We start from the raw sequence: 22,323 nt of genomic DNA on the forward strand, positions 1-22,323 counted from the left end.
GGATAGCTACTCCCTTCCATAGTCCTCTAACTACCTCATACTTATTTGCCCTGCACCGTGCTACACTACCTAGCCTCCCCACCCATTGGTTAGTCCGTGCTATTCTTTCCTGCTTGGTCCTTTCACACCCTCTTTCATCCAGCCAGATACTTGTACTGCTTTGTTCTTCCTATTTCCTCCCCCACCCACCATCCATGTCCTGTCCCTGTCTAACGCATCCCCATTTACTACTAATACTTTACTCTTCTCCCTGCTGAATCTAACGTCAAAATCCCTTCCATACTGTCCTGTTCGCCTCACTCTCGCTGCCATCTCCTCCACATGTAGGCCAAATAGTAAAGGGGAAAGAACACAGCCTTGTCTCACACCTCTCTCATTACTTACCCATCCAGTCACCAGATCCCCCCATACTAAACACCGCTCTTGTATTCTCATACATACTCCTAATGATTCTCACTATCTTCTCACTCACCCCAACTTTTTCTAATACCTTGCACAGCATTCTCCTATCTACTCTATCATAGGCCTTCTCTATGTCTAGAAAAGCTAAATACTTCTTCCTACCGTCCTTTCTCGCTCTCCCTATCACTTCATTTACTACATACATGTTATCCTCACCTGTTCTATCCTTCCTAAACCCATTCTGTTCCTCACCCATTACCCTATTTCTTTCTATCACTTCACTCAGTCTTTCATTCAACACACCACAGAATATCTTACACACTGAATCACACACTGCTATTGGTCTATAGTTCCTAATTTCCTTCCTACTTTTACTACCTCCTTTATGTACAAGTGTCACTCTACTTTCATTCCAGGTTGCAGGCACTCTTTCATCCCTCCAAATCCTTCCAAACAACTCATGCAGCCCCTCAATCACTCCTCGACCACCCTCTCTGTAAAATTCATTCAGAATCCCATCGATACCCGGAGCCTTACCTCTCTTTAATTTCTTTACATACCTCTCAATCTCATCCATACTGATCTCTTCATTCATTCCTTCCTCTATTTTCCTACCTAGGGTGATGTTTCCTAAGTTCCTAGCTGGCTCATTCACTCCTCCGATAGCTTTCCAGTACTCTTCTATCTCTCTAATCATTTCCTCCCTTTCCTTAATTCTCCTTCCATTCACTACTAACTCTTCTACATGGTCTACTTTATTACCTTCCTCTCCTCTTAAAAATTTATACCATTCCCTACCTCCTTCACCCTTTCTCCTAAGTTCCTCAATAATTTTCCTCTCCTCATTCCCTCTGGCCCTCCTGATTAATGCTTTCACCTCTTGCTGCTTACTCCTATACTCTTCCCACATTCTATCATACTCTATTCTCTCTACCTCACTGTTCTGTCTGTACCTTCTAAGGCTCCTACATCTCCTATTCAGTTGCCTTCTTTCCTTCCTCGCCTTGTCTTTCTCTTTGTTCCACCACCTCTTCCCTTTCCTTTCCCTCCCTTTACCTCTTGGTTCTATCCTACCAATACTCTCCTCTGCGGCTATGGTTAGCAAACATATTCCTATACTACAGTAACTTCTCACTCCCTCTGGCATGTCATTTATATAATAATTGATCAGGACCAAGCACCGAACCTTGGGGAACTCCACTGGTTACCTTCCTCCACTCTGACTTCACTCCCTTCACTCCCACCATCCTCATTTCTCTACCTGTCAAATCATTTCTCATCCACTCCGTCAGATTTGCCCTCATTCCTCCGATACTACTTCACTTCCACATCAATCTGTTATGTGGTACTTTATCAAATGCTTTTTTTGAAGTGTAGGTCTACACAATCAACCCATCCATCCCTCTCTTGTCAAATATCCACCACTCTTGAGTAGAAACATAGCAAATTTGATACACACCATTTCCCTTTTGTAAAGCCAAACTGTTTCTCACTTAGTATTTGTTTGTTTTCCAGGAAGTCACACCACTTGCTTTTGATCACTTGTTCACATATGTTACACATAATGGTGGTCAAAGAAACAGCTCTATAATTCAATGGTTCCATGCGACATCCACTTTTGTAAATTGGTACTACATACATTTGCCCTTTTCCATTGATTGTACTGGTGGGTGCACCTGTCCCGTGTTGATAAATGTTCTTGTTAAATCTAAAATTGGATCTAGCAACTGCTCTTGACATTCATTCTTTTAACATTCTTCTGGTCCCATTGCCTTGTTAACATCTAATTGACTCAACAAAACTTTTGCAGTGTGACTCTTTGTTGCATCCATCTTGTCACACACAGGTAACACCGTCGATTGAATTGTGTTTCTTGTGTGAATACTTGGCACAAATCCTCATTCAATTTTTCAACAATGACACTTGTATCTTCATATATATAATCTCCAACCTTTCATTTATCAACTCTTTCTTTTTTCTCTAACTTACCATTAATGAATTTATCAAACATTTTGGGATCACTTTCACAATTCTCTGTTGAAATTGTTGTTGTTGTTGTTGTTGTTGTTGTTGTTGTTGTTGTTCTCACTTGAACATATTTCTTTCTTGCATTCCTATATGCTTCTCTCTCCACTTCCTCTTGTTTGTATTTTTCCCATGCCTTTTCCTTCTCCCTTTTTGCCTTGTCACAGGTTTTGTTAAACCATTGATCTCCCTTTAAGATTTTCTTAGTATATATATTTTGGCACAAACTTCTCTGCGGCCTCCATCAATTTTTCATATTTGAAGTGCATGTTTGTTTCCTGGTACATTTGGGACCAATCCACATTTCCAAAGTCATTTCTCAACTCCTTGTATCTTCCCTTAGCATAATAATTTAGGCATTCCTCCTTGTATCCAACTTCATTATCTTTGGTGAATCCCACCTTGACCTCAAATTTCAATCCTTCATGATCACTCTTCCCCAAAGGACACTCATGCTCAATCTCATTTTGTAGATGGACTCCCCTTTGTGAGTATCAAGTCCAGTCTCGACGGGGCATCACCCCTCCTTCCCCCTTGTTGGATGCCTCACCCACTGTGTCATCAAATTTCCCACCGCATAATTTAATAGCTGCTCTGCTCACCCCATTCTCCACCATTCCCCACTTCAAATTCTTCCCAATTGACGTCTTTACAGTTGAAATCTCCAAGTAGAACCATTTTTGCTTTCTTTGCAGCTTCATTTGTCATTGTTTCCAATGTGCTTTCCACCATACTGTTAGACTGATCATTTGACCATCCACTTGTTGTTTTGGGTGGTACATACACACTTACAATATTGATATCTTGCCTTCCATCACTCACCACCACACCCACCACTTCATTTTACACTACTTTTACACTACTAACTCTTTTCCTCTTAACACAATTATTCCACCTCCAATTTTAGTCACTCTATCTTTTCTGTGTGTGTGTGTGTGTGTGTGTGAGAGAGAGAGAGAGAGAGAGAGAGAGAGAGAGAGAGAGAGAGTGGTGGAGAGGCTAAGAGAAAGAGTGAGAGTGGAGTTTATTTAGTGGTTTAAAGAAAGGAAATGTGAGAAAAAATTGAGGTTTTGAGAGAGAGAGAGAGAGAGAGAGAGAGAGAGAGAGAGAGAGAGAGAGAGAGAGAGAGAGAGAGAGAGAGAGAGAGAGAGAGAGACGGGGTGTCTGTGGTGGGCTGAAAGAGAGGTGGTGGTGGGCTAAGAGAGAGAGAGAGAGAGGGGAGGGTGTCCGTGGTGGGCTGAAAGAGAGAGAGGTGGTGGGCTAAGAGAGAGAGATAAGACCATTTTATTGACATCAGGAAGGGTGTATGGAGGGCAGAAGATTAATGGCCACAGTCTTCACTATTTAAACCCCCACATGAGTTTGTGAAGCTGTAGAAAATCACCAAATAGTCACCAGAATGAATAGATAAATGGACAGATAGAAAGATAAATAGATAGATAGATAAATAAATCAACTCGTAGATCGATAAGATGTGTATATTCCTTTACTTATGATCACTTCATAACATAACATAACATAAATAATAGGATAACAAAGGGCCACCAGGGCCCATCTAGGTCATCCTGTATCAGTCGCACAGCGACCTCGTCATCAGTACTTAAAGATACACTTACAAGTACACAATACATTATATACTAATTCTAAATATTTGGCCCATTAACAGGGCTAAGTCCTGCAGCGAAATCCTCTACAATTTGTGGTCCCCATACATGGGGATCATGTCTTATTTAACTATAGTAAATTTCTTATAAAACTATCATGCAGTGCTATACATAATTATAAATCTAATAAATTTAAGTGCTTATCTAATCTGTTTTTAAACATTGTCAAACTAGTGCTATTTACAACCGTCTCTGGCAATGCATTCCAGAAGTCTACCACTCTATGACTAAAGAAATATTTTCTTATATCTAACCTGCAGCCTTGCTTTCTAATCTTCCTGCCATGATTTCTAGTCCTATTTCCCTCCTCTAAGGTAAAGAAAGATCTCACATCTATGTAGTTTGTATCTGAGAACATTTGAAATAACTCTATCATATCCCCTCTTATACATCTCCTCTCAAATGAAAACATGTTTAATTCCTTTAATCTATCTCTATACTCCAGGCGCTTTAATGCTGGTATCATCCTAGTTGCTCTTCTCTGAACTGCTTCTAACATGTTGATATCCTGCCTATAGTGGGGTGACCAGGCCTGTATGCAATACTCTAAATGGGGCCTAACATAGGAATTATATAAGCTATGCACCACTTCCTTACTTTTATAACTAACATTTCTATTTATAAAACCCAGGATCCTATTTCTTGCTTCTAAACATTGGTTTGAAAATTTCATAGTCCTGTCTATCACTACTCCTAAATTCTTTCCTTCCTCTACTGCCTCTAGCCTAAATGCATAACCTGACACTTATTAGAATTAAACTCCATCTGCCACCTGTCTGCCCATGCTATCAGCCTGTCCAGGTCTCGTTGTATTCTGTAATTGTCCTTTTCACCCTGTACTGCACATGCTATCTTAGTATCATCTGCAAACTTTGATACTTTGCTACTAATTCCTATATCTAAATCGTTAATGTACACCAAGAAAAGAAGAGGTCCTAGCACCTACCCCCTATCCCATGTAGTCTCAATTTGTACACTAGCCTCCTATGCGGTACCTTATCAAACGCCTTGCTAAAATCTAGATATATAACATCTATGCTATTTCCATCATCTAACTCCTTGGTAATATATTCTAAGATATCGAGCAAATTTGTAAGACAGGACCTTCCTGATCTAAAGCCATGTTGGGTATCTCTAATTAATCTATTCTCATTTAAATGCTCCCAAATACTACCCTTAATGATTTTCTCTAGTATCTTACATACTATACTAGTTAAACTGATCGGTCTATAATTATTCGCATCATCCTTCCTACCTTTTTAAATATTGGAGTAACATTAGCTAACTTCCAGTCCTGAGGTATCTCAGCAAACCTAAGTGATCTTTCAAAGATTAACTTAAGTGCTTCAGAAATACTGTCTACACCCTCCCTAAGTACTCTGGCATGTAGCTCATCAGGACCACTGGCTTTCCTATCGTCTAGTTCAAGAATAAATTTCCTAATAATTCCCGGTTTTATATCAATATTTTCTAAAGCTCTTAAACTACTCGTCGCACTGTTTGTAACAGGATTTCCTATTCTTTCCTAGTAAATACTGAAGAAAATTGTTCATTCAATAATTCTACTATGTCTTCATTTTGATCCACTACTACACCATCTTTTCTGAGTGGTCCAATCCTATCCTTATTTCTTTTATCACTGACCTTGTAATAACTATATAATTTTTGGGATCTTTACTCCCAGCTCTAGCTAGTTTTATCTCTGCCTGCCTTTTACTTTTTTTATAACCTTACTCAAATCATCCCTGACCTGTCTGTACCTAATCAAATCTACATCTTCCCACTTTTCTGCAACTCTCTGTATGCCCTCTTCTTCTCTCTGATCTGGCTACCTATCTCATGAGTCCACCATAATGGCTTCCTGTTTCTCTGCCTTATATCTTTGTAAGGGATACACTGCATCACTATACCCTTTACTACAACCTTAAAAATATCCCACATCTCCTGTGCAGTTTTATTTCCAAAACTATCTTCCCAGTTTACCTCTCCTAATAACTGACGTAACCTACCATAATTGCCTTTCTGATAGTTTGGGACTCTAGTCTTATTCACTATATTATCCCTACTGGAATTAATGATAAATCTAATTATATGATGGTCACTGTTTGCTAAAGTCTCTCCTACCTCAACTTCCTTTAAACAATGCTCAATATTTGTTAGTACTATGTCTAAAACCTTCCTCCCCCTAGTAGGTTTATCTACCATCTGCACTAAATAGTTATCCTGAAAACTTTCCATAAACTTATTTTCACTAGCATCTCCTACCATCCTCTCCCAGTTTACTGACTTAAGATTAAAATCCCTAAGATAATTGTCTGACTAGTACACCCCTATTTATCTCATCTACCATAAGGTTGTCTACATCTGCTGACTGGTTAGGTGGCCTATAAAAGCTCCTACTCTAATAACCTTACTTTTGTTTACTCTAACATCCAGCCATAAGGATTCTACTCTGTTATCTACCTTAATACCATTAACCTGACTGGAAATGAAGGATTTTTACATAAATAACTACTCCTCCGCCTATCCTACCAATTCTCTGGTGTAAATACATAATGTATCCATCTACCATATTCTTTCCTATTTTCCTAAACTTTTCCTCATTTACCCATGCCTCTGTGACACATACAACATCTAGGCCCTCCTCAACTATATAACTAGATAACTCGTCCTTCTTGTTCCTAAGACTCCTGGCATTTACATAAAAACATTTAAGTCCTGCTACCTTCCTAGATGCTGTCTCCTTATTTGGAATCCTAATCTTATTCTCTCCTATTTGCACCTGGAAATCTTTCCTAATCTTTTCACTATCTCTGTTTATCCTATCTAATTTATGTCTAGCATCTTTCTTCTGGAATGCATTTGCTACCTCACCCCTACACTCCATCCCAACTCCCCTCCAGACATCCACTCAGCACATCCACACCCTTCCTACTCAGATGCACACCATCCCTAGCATACAAATCCCTTCGCCCATAGAACCTATCCCATACATCCACAAAGCTGACACCCACATCCTTACACATCCCTTTACCCGACCATTCACACCAATGGCTCTAGACAACCATTCCTGCTAACATACACACGAGGCAAGATTCCTGACACTACACACCTCCTACCACTCTCCCTTATCTTGCCTAACATTTCCCGAAATCTTGCCACTAACTCCTCCGACCCACCTGCTCTGACATCGTTCCCACCTACGTGCAAAACTACTACACCCTCCCTCTCCATCCCCCCAACCCTCTTCTGCACCTCCTCACTCACTGCCTTCACACCTGCACCAGGCATACACACGTTCGTCCTCCTATCCCTGTCTTTCCCACAGAAAGTGCTATCTAAATACCTAACCTGAGAGTCACCCACCACACACACCTGAGGTGTGCTAGGCACAACCATCCTCCTCCTCTCCTCTACCCCCTTCTTTCTCCTTTCACTCACCACAACCACCTCATTCACTCCACTCTCACTCTCCCCTCCCTCCAACAAACCGAACCTATTTTCACACTCAACAGGTTTAGTCCTATCCTCCTAACTATCTCCGCTTTCCTTCCCCTCGCAACCTGCCATCTCTGCCTATCCTGACTACTATCTTTCCCAGTCTGGCTCGCCTGCTCCCTCTTCCCCACTCTGCTCTTCCCGACAGAGGGCCAAGCCACCCTGTCGCCCTCAGAAGGTCCAACCTTCGGCCTAACACTGATCTCCTGCCTAATTTTTTCCACTGCCTCCCCAAGCCTCTTAACCTCCTCCTTCAATTCAAAGATGAGAACTTCGTTCGCACTTTTCCCCTCACTTAGCTTTCTGATTTCCTCTCGCAATTCTCGGTGCTCAAGAGAAAGAACTAAATTCTCGCTCTTGAGCCTACACACCATACACTCAGAAAAGTCAACGACCTTCCTGTCGTGCCCACACATCTCACACACAACAAACTCTCCCAATCCCACCTCAACACTCTCTTTCACGCACTCAATCACACTCTGATATACCTCAGTAGCTACCGCCATACTAATTTACAATATGTTAACTCACAAACAAATAAAAATACTAGGTGACGGCGGGGTGGGGGAACCGCGGTGGTGGGAGGGCCTAAGTGAGGTCAACTAATCCTCTTTCAAGGTCAACTTGACGGTTACAAGCCTAGTCTCCTCGCTCTACCAAAAATACTTTTATAACATAAATAATAGGATAACAAAGGGCCACCAGGGCCCATCTAGGTTATCCTGTATCAGTCGCACAGCGACCTCGTCATCAGTACTTAAAGATACACTTACAAGTACACAATACATTATATACTAATTCTAAATATTTGGCCCATTAACAGGGCTAAGTCCTGCAGTGAAATCCTCTACAATTTGTGGTCCCCATACATGGGGATCATGTCTTATTTAACTATAGTAAATTTCTTATAAAAACTATCATGCAGTGCTATACATAATTATAAATCTAATGAATTTAAGTGCTTATCTAATCTGTTTTAAACATTGTCAAACTAGTGCTATTTACAACCGTCTCTGGCAATGCATTCCAGAAGTCTACCACTCTATGACTAAAGAAATATTTACTTATATCTAACCTGCAGCCTTGCTTTCTAATCTTCCTGCCATGATTTCTAGTCCTATTTCCTCCTCTAAGGTAAAGAAAGATCTCACATCTATGTAGTTTGTATCTGAAAACATTTGAAATAACTCTATCATATCCCCTCTTATACATCTCCTCTCAAATGAAAACATGTTTAATTCCTTTAATCTATCTCTATACTCCAGGCGCTTTCATGCTGGTATCATCCTAGTTGCTCTTCTCTGAACTGCTTCTAACATGTTGATATCCTGCCTATAGTGGGGTGACCAGGCCTGTATGCAATACTCTAAATGGGGCCTAACATAGGAATTATATAAGCTACGCACCACTTCCTTACTTTTATAACTAACATTTCTATTTATAAAACCCAGGATCCTATTTGCCCTATTTCTTGCTTCTAAACATTGCTTTGAAAATTTCATAGTCCTGTCTATCACTACTCCTAAATCCTTTCCTTCCTCTACTGCCTCTAGCCAACATCCCTCCATCTCATAGTTAAAGTTTGTGTTGTCTTTACCTAAATGCATAACCTGACACTTATCAGAATTAAACTCCATCTGCCACCTGTCTGCCCATGCTATCAGCCTGTCCAGGTCTCGTTGTATTCTGTAATTGTCCTTTTCACCCTGTACTGCACATGCTATCTTAGTATCATCTGCAAACTTTGATACTTTGCTACTAATTCCTAAATCTAAATCGTTAATGTACACCAAGAAAAGAACACACACTGATTCTAACCACTATTTCACTCTAATCTAACACTTGCAGTACACACTTTCACTTCACTAACACTCAAAAGCACCACACACAGACACCAAGCACAAACACCACTCGCTAACTATAAAAACCACAGCCAGAAACGGAGCGCACACACAACACGTCCACTCGCCACCACAGCTACTCCCTCTCGGACGATTTGAAGTTGTTTTGGTGTGTGGCGCGTGTGTTGGGTGTGTGTAGAGGCTGTTTTTGTTTGCATTGGGTGTTTCTAGTGAGTTTTGGCTGTTTATAGAAAAAATAAAAGAAACACGTAAAAATAAAGAAAATAAGGTAAAAGTAATAATGTAAATGAATACCCGTTGAAAAGGCGGAATTGTTCATGCACCACCATAACAAACCGAGGCGGCCCTCCCACCGAGGACAAGCCGAGGAAGAGGAGGTAAGACGTAGTGTGTTTTGCTCCCGATTTTTTTGTTGATTTCGTTCTTTGTTGTTTTAGCAGGATGTACGAGAACGACTGTAAGGTATGCAAAGGTGAGGTGAACAATAGGAGTAACTCCATCGCGTGTGAATGTTGTGGAGATTGGTACCACACGCGATGTGTGGGCCTTAAGGAAGCCAGCCAGAAGGTACTGAGGAACGACTTCCTAATAGGCCTATGCCCTGAGTGCCTAGACACTACCAGGGCATAGTGGGAGGAGAAACAGGTAGCAAAGGAAGAAGGAGGCACGGATGGAACAGGGGAGGGCCCTGACCCTAGTAGTCAAGGAGATGTGGAGGTGGAGGGGGGCGCCACAGGTGCGGTGACCCCACAGGAGTCCGACCACTCCTACAGCAACAAGGCTGTAACGGACTCCCTGGTAACCGAGGGAAGGGGCAGTGAAGAGGTGATGGTGGAAAAGGACAGCAGTCTGGAGGAGGCAGGTAAGGAGCCAAAGGTACAGGAGGAGGCCAAGGGAGGGGCTAGGAGTAGGAGTGCACGAGATACCCCAGCCAGACACGGGCCAACAGCAGAGGTACCCAGGAGGCCAATAGTAAGAGAGGGAAGGAGGACCAGGGCAGTGTTGGGAGTAGAGGCAGGAGTGGCAGAGGTAAGGGCCATAGTGAGTCGGCATGGATGGGCATAGGTCGGCAATCCTGGCGACATATCCAGGATGGCAAGCGGCTATGGCTGAAGACAGGGAGCAAAGTTAGGAGGATGTGGCTGTTTGGAGATAGCCTGATGAGAGGAGTAGAGAAAGAGATATACTCCCTGTCGAAAGGTGGGTATAGAGTGATGGACAAAAGCAGACCAGGGGCCAATATTCGGGTCATCCGTGAGGCGGTGATGAGCTCCCTTCACCAGATGGAGCCTGAAGACCTGGTGGTGGTAGAGGGAGGAGGAAACAGGCTGGAGGATATAGGAGGACGAGAGACAGTGAGAGTGATGGAGGAGATAGTCAGAGTGGTGGAGCGTAAAACACACAGGAGGCCCCTGGTGATGTGTATCCCTAAGAGGAGGGACAAGGAGGGTCAGGTCTTTGGCCGGGAGAGGAGATGGGTGAATGGAAAGGTAGTAGAAAGACTGGAAGACTGGAAATGTGATGGGATGCAGCTGTGGGAGAGGATGGACTGGAGGCAGGTGTGGACACAGGATGGCGTACACATGTCCACTATTGGAAAGGTGTGGGTGGCCTGGAACTTGGTGGAGTGGGCCCAGCGTTGGGAGGAAGGCAGCAGGAATAGGACAGAATCCAGAGAGAAGGGGCAGGTGTTTGTATGAGAGAGGAGGACAGAAGCGTGAAAGAGAGCAGGTTACCGAGAGAAAGGGAACCTGCGGGAGGAGAGAGTGTAAATGTAAAAGGAAGAGGAGGTACACACAGGGCGTCAGGATGCATGAGGATTGGGTGTGTGAATGTGAGAGGATGGGGCACTGGCAAGTTTGAGGATTTATGCAAGGAGCTGAATGAATGGAGCTTGGATGTGGTAGGTATCACGGAGACTCACCTGCGGGACGTGGTGCATATGGAAGGAAATGAGTTTGTCATGATAGGGAAAGGGCGTAGAAAACAGGATAAGTTAGGAGGAGGCGTAGCCTTGCTCCACAAAAAGGTGAGGAACCTAAGAGTGGAAGAGCTGGACATAGGAGACAGTGCTGAGAGTGAGGACGTGCTAGCTGTTCGAGTGGAGTGCAGGAGTGAAAGTGGCAGAGCTGAGAGGATAGTTGTAGTGGTAGTGTATATGACAGTGGAAGGCGACAGAGCAGTTAGGAGAATGGCAGAAAATATAGTGTTTTGAAAAGATTGCAAGAGAGTATGCTGGAGAGAGTGATTTTTATGGGAGACATGAATGCCCACATAGGTATGTTAGGTGAACAAATGAACAGGAACGGTGAGATGCTGGATGAGCTTGTGAATGAGGTGAGTTTGGAGAATCTCAATGAGACCCTGGCTGAAGGACGAGTGACTTGGAGTGGGAGGAACCAGGAGTCTGCGATTGACTACATGCTAGTGAATGGGAGAATGCGTGAAGTTGTTGACCGCATGTGAGCTAGAGCGAGAACAGGCAGACAGGTGTCTGAGCTGTAAGGCGGCTCAGGTGAGACTGCCCTGTGCCCCGCACAGTGGGGTCGAGCTAAACTAGGTACAGGAGCATATGAACCTATGAGACGCCACGTGTAAGGTTCGGACGTGGTGCCGGTGCGTGGTGTAACGACCCTTAACGACCCAACCCTAACACCCCTCCATTGCAGCAAACCCGTAAGTGCAGAAACAAAAACAAAGAAGTGAGAGCAATGGAGGGCGTGCTGCAATACATATAAGAAAGGGCTGACAGAACAACAAGCTAGGGGAGACCAGGGGAGGAGACGGAGGCTTGAGATAGCGAGGGCGCGGACCGCCCGTCGTGGCCGTGTCGGGTGAGGAGGCGGTGGTGCCCGTCGTCGCAGGCGAGGTCTGCCCGTGGGAGTCGCACGCAGGTGAAGCCACCGGAGGAGCGCCCGGGAGGCAGGCCGAGATGACGTCGGTTCCGAAGGATGCCCGCCCACTGCCGTGTAGGCGGATGAGGTACTGGCGTGGAGCTGGCGTGTCGACCACGGTACCGAGGCGGTCCCACTTCCCCGTCTGCTGGTTCTGGATACCCACGCGATGCCCGACGGGGATAGGGTCCAAGGGACGAGTCACCCTGTCGAATCTTGTGGACATGACCTCTCCTGTGCGGGCCATGGCCTCTCGCGTCTCCGTAGCAACCGCTCCCAGTGCTTGCTGACGCGGTAGTGCTGCGCGGCGACAGGTACGGTGTCCCGCAGCTGCCGGCCCATGAGCAGCTGAGCGAGAGACGCCGGTGTCCTGGAGGGCGTGTTGAGGTACTGAAGGATGGCCGCAGCGACTGCGTCACAGTCGAGCGATCCACCCGGTCCCGTATTCCCGCGGCAGCCGTTTGGCAGATTTGACCGCCACCTCAGCGCGACCGCTGGATTGCGGGAAGTGAGCAGAGGAGATGCGCAGCTGCACCCGCCACGAGGAGAGGAAGGCCCGGACATCGGCGCTCACGAAGTTGGTGCCCCCATCGCAAGACAAGACCTCCGGGATGCCGAATCGCCTGAACCATCTGCGGAAGATAGGAATCAAACGGGCGCTGGTAGAGGTCATGGGGAAATGCTCCACCTCCAGCCACCCGGTTAGTCGGTCTGCATACGCTGCGTACACTACCCCTGACAGGTGGAAGAAGTCGACCACTGCTTCCTGAAATGGATAGAGGGGAGGAGGGGTGGCTATGAGTGGCTCTGCTGGGACAGAAGGGGCATTGATGTCGCACGTCTGGCATTGCCGCCGTTTCTGCTTCACTTCAGCGTCGATTCCCGGCCAATAGACGGCTTGTCTGGCCCGGCGCAGCATAGAGTCCCTGCCCTGGTGGCCAGAGTGAAGGTTGGCCAGGACAGAGCGGCGCAGAGCAGAGGGAATCACCACACGGAGATGGCCGTCATCAGTGGCGTACATGACGACGTCCCCGTGGCAAGACAGGTGCCGTCTCATCCGGTAGTAAGGTCGAAGAGGGAGCGGTTCCTGGTCCTTGCGGGCAGAGTTGCCAGGTCCGTGGTTTTCTCGCCCAATTGGGCTCTTTTTCATGGTATTGGGCGTGAAAAATATGGTTTCCGCGGTTTGGCGCTTTTTGGGCTCTTTTTACCGCAGTTGGGCTATTTTTTGGGCTACTTATATTTGAAAATATATAATATACTCTTGCCTTCCCGACATACCAAATCAGGGGGTAGACTCACTCGTATGATAAGGAGTGGCGCCAGGTCAGCCAGCAGAAGGGTGTGAACAAGTCTCTCTCTCCCTAAGGGGATTACTACTAGGGCCGCATGACCTCATTAAGCCCGTAGGCCACCCATCCTGAACACCTGCATGCCACACCCATAATTTCCACATTCACCTCACAGCACACACACTGAAACACAGCCAGTTTATTCTCAGCCTCGTAGCTGCCTCAGCCTGCCTGGAGGAGATACAAGTATACTGGATACAGGCCACGTGCATACGTGTGTACGCTCAAGTGAACATGAGCAAGTGGTCGAAATACAGCAAAAAGTACAGTAAAGAGTGGGAACAAGAGGATGGGCTAAAGACGTGGATAAGGAGTATACCCGGCGATGACAATCATGCAGCCTGCAAATTTTGCAAAACTGTGATCAGAGCCCATCACACTGACCTTATCAAGCATGGTCTGACAGCAAAGCATAAGAAAAATGCTGCTCCATTTTCTAACATGAGGACTCTGTTTCAATCAGGGTTATCAAGAACAAAAGTCACTAGTGATGGAAAAGTTGCTGAGCTGAAGTTAGCAGCTCACATTGCATGTCATTCCAGCATCAGGACAATCGATCACATGGGTGAGCTGGTAAAAGACATTTCTGGTAAGGATATATCCTTACACAGGACAAAATGCACGGCACTCGTGAACAAAGTGTTAGCACCGTGTATGCTGAAGGAACTGTGTTGTGACATTGGCAAAAGTGAATATTCATTGATAATAGACGAAAGTACTGACAATACTATGAAGAAAAAGCTGTGTATTGTTGTTCGGTACCCAAGTTACGAACAAAAAAGAATCATAACATCATTCTTGGGACTTGTTGAACTCGATAGAAGCACTGCTGAGGGTGTTACAGCATCTTTGCTTGAGTTCCTGAAAAAAAATGTAAATCTAGACATAAAAAAGTGTATTGGTTTGGCAACTGATGGCTGTAACACAATGTCCGGAGCACACAACTCCGTAATCTCACGATTACGTGAAATAAATCCGGAGGTTACACACATCAAGTGCATTTGCCACTCGTTACAATTATGCATGTCGTACGCCATGAAAAAACTACCTTCCCACCTTGAGTTCATGGTATCGCAGACATATAAGTATTTTTCGAATAGCTCTCTCCGACAGCAGAAATATACAGAGCTGTACGCTACCATCAATGTGGGAGAACAGCCCCTCAAGATGTTGCAGCTGTCGGACACAAGGTGGCTTGCTATTGCTCCGTGTGTGACAAGAATTCTGCAACAATATGACGAGCTGAAACTCCATTTTGAGGTAAGTCTATTACATCATTATCTATATCCTTGTGAAAGAATCATGTGATATTGTTTTTCTTTTAATTGCTGACATGCATACTTGCTTAATTTTTCCCATTCCTGCTTATTCGGTTGCCTGAGAGAGAGAGAGAGAGAGAGAGAGAGAGAGAGAGAGAGAGAGAGAGAGAGAGAGAGATTTAATACTGATATTTATATACTATAGCGTAAATATATTTTCAGATTTCCAAGGATGAAGAGCATAATTACGCTGCTGAGTTGCTGCATCAGATGTACTCAGATCCAGCCAACAAGGCGTTCTTGGCTTTTCTACAGCCTGTCGTCTCCCAAGTTAACAGAGTCAACAAACTGTTTGAAGCTGACCAGTGTGATCCCAGCAAGCTTCTTGCTGATTTGATGTCGCTTTATCAGTCCATATTGAACCGGGTCATGATGCCGCGGACCTTTCCTACATGGCAAACTGTGACAAATTTTGATGTAAGTAAAAATTGTTGTAATAGTTGTGTTGATTTGCATGCCAAAGTATTATTATTATCATTATTATTATTATTGTTGTTGTTGTTGCTGTTGTTGTTATTATTGCAATCATTATCATCATTATTATTATTATTATTATTATTATTATTTATTATTATATTTTTTATTATTAAAATTATTATTTTATTATCATTATTATTATTATTATTATTATTAATATTATTGTTATTGTTATTATTATTATTATTATTATTATTATTATTATTGTTTTACTACTACTACTACTACTACTACTACTACTACTACTACTACTACTACTACTACTACTATTATTATTATTATTATTATTATCATTATTATCATTATCATCATTATCATCATTATCATCATCATTATCATCATTATCATCATCGTCATCATCATCATCATCATCATTATCATTATCCATTATCACCAAAGCTAGATTATTTCTCTTGTTAACTTTAACACTGATCGTCTTTTGCCAGGTGCGCGATGAACGGAACCACCTGCCACTGCAAGCTGTAGACATGGGTGTCCAATTCAATCTTGAAGTGGGCGGAGCAGGTTGGATCCCGGGATCGTAAACACCATCAAGACACACGGACGAGACTTCTTGATGCATCTTCTAAAGGAGTTACAACAGAGGCTCCCTTCAAACATTGAAATACTGCAGAGCCTGGATGCCTTGACGCCAGAAACTATACTTGGAATAAGGAAGCCAAGGTTGAACGAGCTGTCGTTCCTTTCTAAGTATACTGGCGATCTTGGGCAGCTGGATGAACAGTGGCAGCGCATTGGGACTGTCGCCTGGCCCAAAGATACTCATGATAACACAGAAAAATTTTGGTTTGCAGTTCACGACCATAAGGACGCCTCAGGGGCAAATGACTTTCAAGATCTTGGGAGATTTGCTTTGTCATTACTGGCTCTCCCAGTCAGTAATGCCTCGGTAGAAAGAGTGTTTTCCCAAATGAATATAGTAAAAATAAGTTGAGAAACAGAATGCAACATTTAAGTTTAGAGAGTACATTACATGTACGCTCATATATGCACAGACAAAGCATATGCTGTAACAAGTTTCTTCCCACAGAGGAAATGCTGTCATTATGTACACAAGATATATACTTCACAAGTGCTGACAATGATGATGATAACTATATTGATATAGATTAACTGTTGAATAAGATATCACTGTACATATATATATATATATATATATATATATATATATATATATATATATATATATATATATATATATATATATATATATATATATATCGTTAATATTGCTGTTACTACTACTACTACTACTACTACTACTACTACTACTACTACTACTACTACCACCACCACTACTACTACTACTACTACTATCATTATTATTATTATTATTATTATTATTATTATTATTATTATTATTATTATAGGTTTAAATAAAGTATGTCTCGTTTTCTACCTTTCTCGTTTTTAACACAACATGCATATTATTCATAAAATATTGGGCTCTTTTTGGGCTCTTTTGGAGGGTGGGGTCCGCGGGTTTTGGGCTCTTTTTGGAGTAAAAGTGCGCGGGAATACTGCCGCAGACCTGGCAACCCTGCTTGCGGGGAGCCCAGTCATCAGCAACGACGCGAGCGTGGAGGAGTCTGTAATCCTCATCCTGGCGCGCTCCGGCCTCCACCATACTGAGGTCCATGACGACGCCTTCGTCGCACTCCAGGGCGCAGGCGGTGGCAGCTGCCACGGCCGAGCAGGTCATTTCGTCCTCAGCCAGATCCGTCTCGTCGGGCTTGCCTCGGAGCATGGGGTAACGGGACAGCGTGTCAGCCGCGGTTGGCTTCACCCTTCAGGTATTTGACATTAAAGGTGTACATGAGGGTTTTTTCCTTGAGACTTAACACGCGTGGATTGGTGATATCTTTGAGTTCCTTATCATAGAAAATCTTCGTGAGAGCGCGGTGGTCCGTGATGAATGTCAAGTTAGGCAGCCCAGGAGAAACAGACGGGCTTTTTCAGGCACCAGACAATAGCCAAGGCTTCGCCCTCCAGCGTGGAGTAATTCTGCTCTGCCGGGGTTAAGTGACGACTGCCACAGAGAGCCAGCTTCCAGCCGCCCGGGCAGCAGAGTGGAGTTTCGAGCGTGACGCACTGACAATACTGCTGCATGATGACGAAGCTGATGCCGCGCCGGCTGTAGTCTGTGAACACAGCGGTGGGGCGAGTGACGTCGTAGTACTGGAGTCCCTCCTCGGCTAGTTGACCGATCGTGCGCTGCGTTGCCTCGAATATTGCCTGCAGCTGGCTGTCCCAGTACACTGTCCTGCCAGATGGCCTCTTGAGGAGTTCTCTGAAGGGCTCCATGAGAGGGGCGACGCCGAGGAACGGGGCTACCTGGTTCACGAGCCCGAACCAGGATCTTATGTCTGTCAGCGAGGGACGAGGAGGCATCTGGAACTTCGTAATACTGCTCAGGAGATCCGGACTCGGAGCGTAGTCCTCCCACCCAAGCAGGTATCCTGCAAAGGACACCGTCTGCCTGCAGAACCGGAACTTGTCGGGGCGGAGCGTGATGCCGTTCTGAGCACATGTGAGCAGGAGATGGTAGGTGTGCCAAAACGCGTCTGCAACATTGTGGTCGTAGAGGAGTGTGTCATCTACGCACTTCAATTTGCGAGGACGCCTGATATCACGTCGTCGAAACGCTTGGTGAATGCATCTTGCGCTGCACAGTGGCCCATGGGCGTACGTTGGTACCGGAAGCGTCCCCACGGAGTGATGAAAGTGGTAAGCTTCTTGCTCTCCTCATCCAAAGGTATTTGATGGTAGCCAGAGAAGGCATCCGCTACGGTTTTATAGGTGTGCTTGGGGACGGTGGTGATGGCATCGAAGGGCGGCCGGGTGTGATGAGTCTCTCGCAGGCTTGCCTTGTTGAGCCGCTGGTAGTCAACTGTTCTGCGCGCCGCCCGTCCCTCTTAGGCACGACCACCATGCGGGAGCACCACCCGTGGGTTCACCGGCAGGGACAGGCTCGATGATGCCCTTCTCACGTCGTCCTCCAGCTGCTTGTGCACGTCATCGTAGAAGTGGTGAGGGACAGACGCCGGTGTGTGCAGGGCAAGTGGCTGGGCGTCGCGCAGAGGTGAATGTGGTGAGGGGCCCGCCATGGTAGGTAGGGGCGTCCGATGCACGTTGAATGTTGAGCGCCCGAAGTGATGCAGGAGCCACTGCTCCAGGAGGCCCACGTTGTCCTCGGTGAGGGCATAAGGCGCCTGGGTGGGTGTTGCGGGTAGTTGCTGGTCCTCCCCCTGGGCCAGGGCACCCACAGTTGCCCGTGCAGTGGGAAAGTCCGCTGGTAACAGGCCCAGTGCCTTACACACGTCCAGCGACAAGTACAGCTGCTGCACGCCCTCGGCAAAGTACAGGTAGGCCCGTGTAGTGCGTCCGCCCACGCTGAATGTGCACGTGCTGCCTCCGAACACTTGCAGGCGCCCACCAGCAAGGTGTTTGATGCTCACAGCTGTGTCTTGCAAGTCGCGCTGACTCACCCGAGCTCACGCATAAGCTGGCGTCCCGCCATACACACCTGGGCGCCGGTGTCCGCGACAGCCAGGACCGATTGCTGATTTATGTCACCGGGAGGGCCACGGTAACGTACAGGCAGGGCTGGGTGGAGAGACGTGCTTCTGCGATCATGGCGCTGGCCATCGTCCTGATTCCGCGGCTTCCTTCTCGATCTGCAGAGCCTTTGATGTGCCCCACCTTGCCACAGGCACGGCAGGTGAGGTGTCGCACCGGGCAGGTGGCCTTGCCGCCGGTATGGTGTCCACCGCAGCTACCACACGGGGAGCCGGCCCGGGCTGAGGCGATGACGTCGTCCGTGGTAGTCGCGGCGGTACAGATGTCTGCAGCGACCACTGGCTCATGCTGGGGTCCTGGGGCAGCGTCTCTGGGCTGCCTCATATGCTATGCAGTAAGTCCTTAGTGTCTCCACATCGCCGAACTGACCACAGGACTGGAATACATCGCGCCTGAGGGCAGGCTCACGGAGCCCCACAACCAGCTTGCGTACCAACACGTACTCGCTGAGGTCACTCTCGCAAGTAGGGCACTCAGCACAGTCCATGGCCCTCTGGGAACACCTGGTGAAGTATTCCTCACTGGTTCGCCGGGGCTTGCGTTGTTGAAGAACGCGCTCCAGCACGCCGCCTGGCTGCACTCCTTCACAGACCATAACATGCTGGTGTTAGAGTGCAAGTTGAATGGAAGAGATGGAACAAATGCCAAGGCCAAGAGGAAAAAGTGGAGATTGAGAGATGTAGGATGGGAGAATTTCCAGGTGGACTTGAGTGAGAGGAGCTGGGAGGATGAAAGTCTAAGCGACGTGGATGAACTGAATGATAGATTTGTAGAAAATGTGAGGAATGCAGCAGTAAGCCAGATAGGGTATGCAAGAACAAGTGCCAGAAAGCATGCATGTAGGCCGTGGTGGAATAATGAGATCAGGGATGCTAGGAAGGAAAGGAAGAGACTGAATAGGGTGTGCAGACAGTTAAGAAAGAGGAGACATGAGAGTGAGGAAGCTGAAAGGAGTACCTGAATGCATGGGCAGCGTATGTGAGTCAGCAGCGAATGACGAAGCGAAAGATAATGAATGCTAAAGTTACAAGTGAGAGAAGTGTGATTCAGTCCCTTAGAGAGAAAGGTATGGAAGGTGGGCGAGAATGGTATAGATTCCTGAGGGGTGAGGGGATGCCTAACAGTGAGAATGTGGAGAGCCTGAAGGTGAATGGGGCAGTGGTGACTGATAAGGAAGAAATGAGAAGGGCAATAAAAGAGTTTTGGGAAGAGATTGGAGGTGTAAGTGAGGTCTTTGATGTGGATGAAGGACATGTGTCACTGGAGAGAAAGGATGCAGATGAGTTGAATGAAAGGATCAGCAGGGAGGAGGTGGAGAAATGTGTGAAGAAGCAGAAGAATGGGAAGGCAGCAGGGCCGGATGAGATACCGTATGAAATGTACAAAATGGAGGAGAAGTAGTGATTGATAGGATGACTGAGTTGTTCAACCAGGTGTGGGAGGAGGAGAGAGTGCCGAGAATGTGGAATGAATGCAGGGTGACCTTGTTGCATAAGGGAGGATATAAGAGTAAGAATGAGTTGAGGAACTACAGGCCGATTGCGTTAGTTAACACAGTAGGCAAAGTGTTCAGTGCGGTGTTGAATGAGAGATTGTGCAAATGGATTGAGAGAGTTGGAGTGTTAGGCGAAGAGCAAAATGGATTCCGAGTGGACAGGAGAGCAGAAGACAATCTGTTTGTAGTGAATGAATTGATTGAGAGAAAGAAAAGGGATGGTAGCAAACTATACTTAGGTTTCCTAGACATAGAGAAAGCATATGATAGGGTAAACAGAGAAATGCTAGGTAGGGTGTTAGAAAAATTGGGTTAAGTGCAAAGATAGTTAACATAGTGAGAAGTATGTATGTGGATACAAGAGCTAAGTATAAACTAGGGATATAGAGACAGACTGGGTGAAGAGTGAAAGAGGAGTTAGGCAGGGTTGCATATTATCACCAACCCTCTTTAGCTTATATACAGAAGAATTGGCTGCTAGAATGAGGAGAATGAATGCAGGTGTAAATGTGGGAAATGATAAGATAGGTGTGCTCTTGTATGCAGATGATGTTGTAGTCATGAGTGAGTCGGCAGAAGAGCTACAGAGTATGCTTGATGTAGTAGATGGGTATGGAAGAGATTTTGGAGTGAGATTTAGTAGTGAAAAGAGTAAGGTAATGGTTGTGCATAGGTCAGAGGATGAGAGGAACCATGTGTGGAGATTAGGAGTGAATGAGGTGCAGCAGACAGATGAATATAAGTATCTGGGGATGTGGATGAGTCCGGATGGCTGTGTAAAGATTAAGAATGAGAAGATAAGTATGGCAAATCAGTGGGTAGGTCGTCTAGGAAGTGCAGCAAGGATGAGGGCGAGTAAATATGACGTGCTGCGAGAAGTTTGGAAGAGCGTGGCTGTTCCGAGCATCATGTATGGTATGGATGTGATTGCTTGGAATGAGAGTGAACTAGATAAGTTAGAAATAGGGCAGAATAGAGTTGCAAGAATGGCACTTAATGCACCTAGATATGCAGCAGTAGAGGCCCTTAGGGGTGATATGGGTTGGAGCACTTTTAGAGAGAGATATGTGAAAGCGACCCTAAAGTATAAGGCTAGGTTAGAACGAATGAATGATGCAAGGATAGTGAGAAAAGTGTTTCTGTGGAATGTCAGGAGTAGCAAGTGGGGGAAGAGGTGTGTCAGGCTGGTAGCAAAGAGTGGGTTAGTAAGTAGTTGGGTTTTTCAACAGGTAGAAGGAAGACATTTAGAGAGAGACTGGAGTATGATTGTTAGAAATGGAGAAGGTAGAGAATGGGATGTAAGGAAGTGGAAGAGTGAGATAGACAGAGTAGTGAAAGGTGTGGGACTGGATGACTGGAGAAATAGGATGGAGCAAAAGAGTACCTTGGTATGGTATAGAGAGAAAGAGGCCCCAATGTATGAAAAGTGGTATGACGGAAGCCTGGGTGGTGATCTTCTCTTCCGAGCTAGGGCACAGTGCATGGATGTGAATGCAAGGAATTATAGATGGTCAGAGTCCTGCAGCAAAGTGTGCCAGATGTGTGACTTGGGAGAGGATGAGACAGTGGAACATGTGGTGGTGGAGTGTGTGAAGTATGCCAGAGACAGGTATGAGATGATGCAAGTGGTGCTGAGGGAGCTGGGGCATGACAGAGTGGAGATGACAGGAAGGGAATGGATGGTGTTGCTGCTGGGACTGTGTGGGGAGACGAATGAAAGGATGATTGAGGCTGTGAA

The sequence above is a fragment of the Portunus trituberculatus genome, chromosome 11, assembly GCF_017591435.1.
Source record: "Portunus trituberculatus isolate SZX2019 chromosome 11, ASM1759143v1, whole genome shotgun sequence".
NCBI classification, from domain to species: domain Eukaryota; kingdom Metazoa; phylum Arthropoda; class Malacostraca; order Decapoda; family Portunidae; genus Portunus; species Portunus trituberculatus.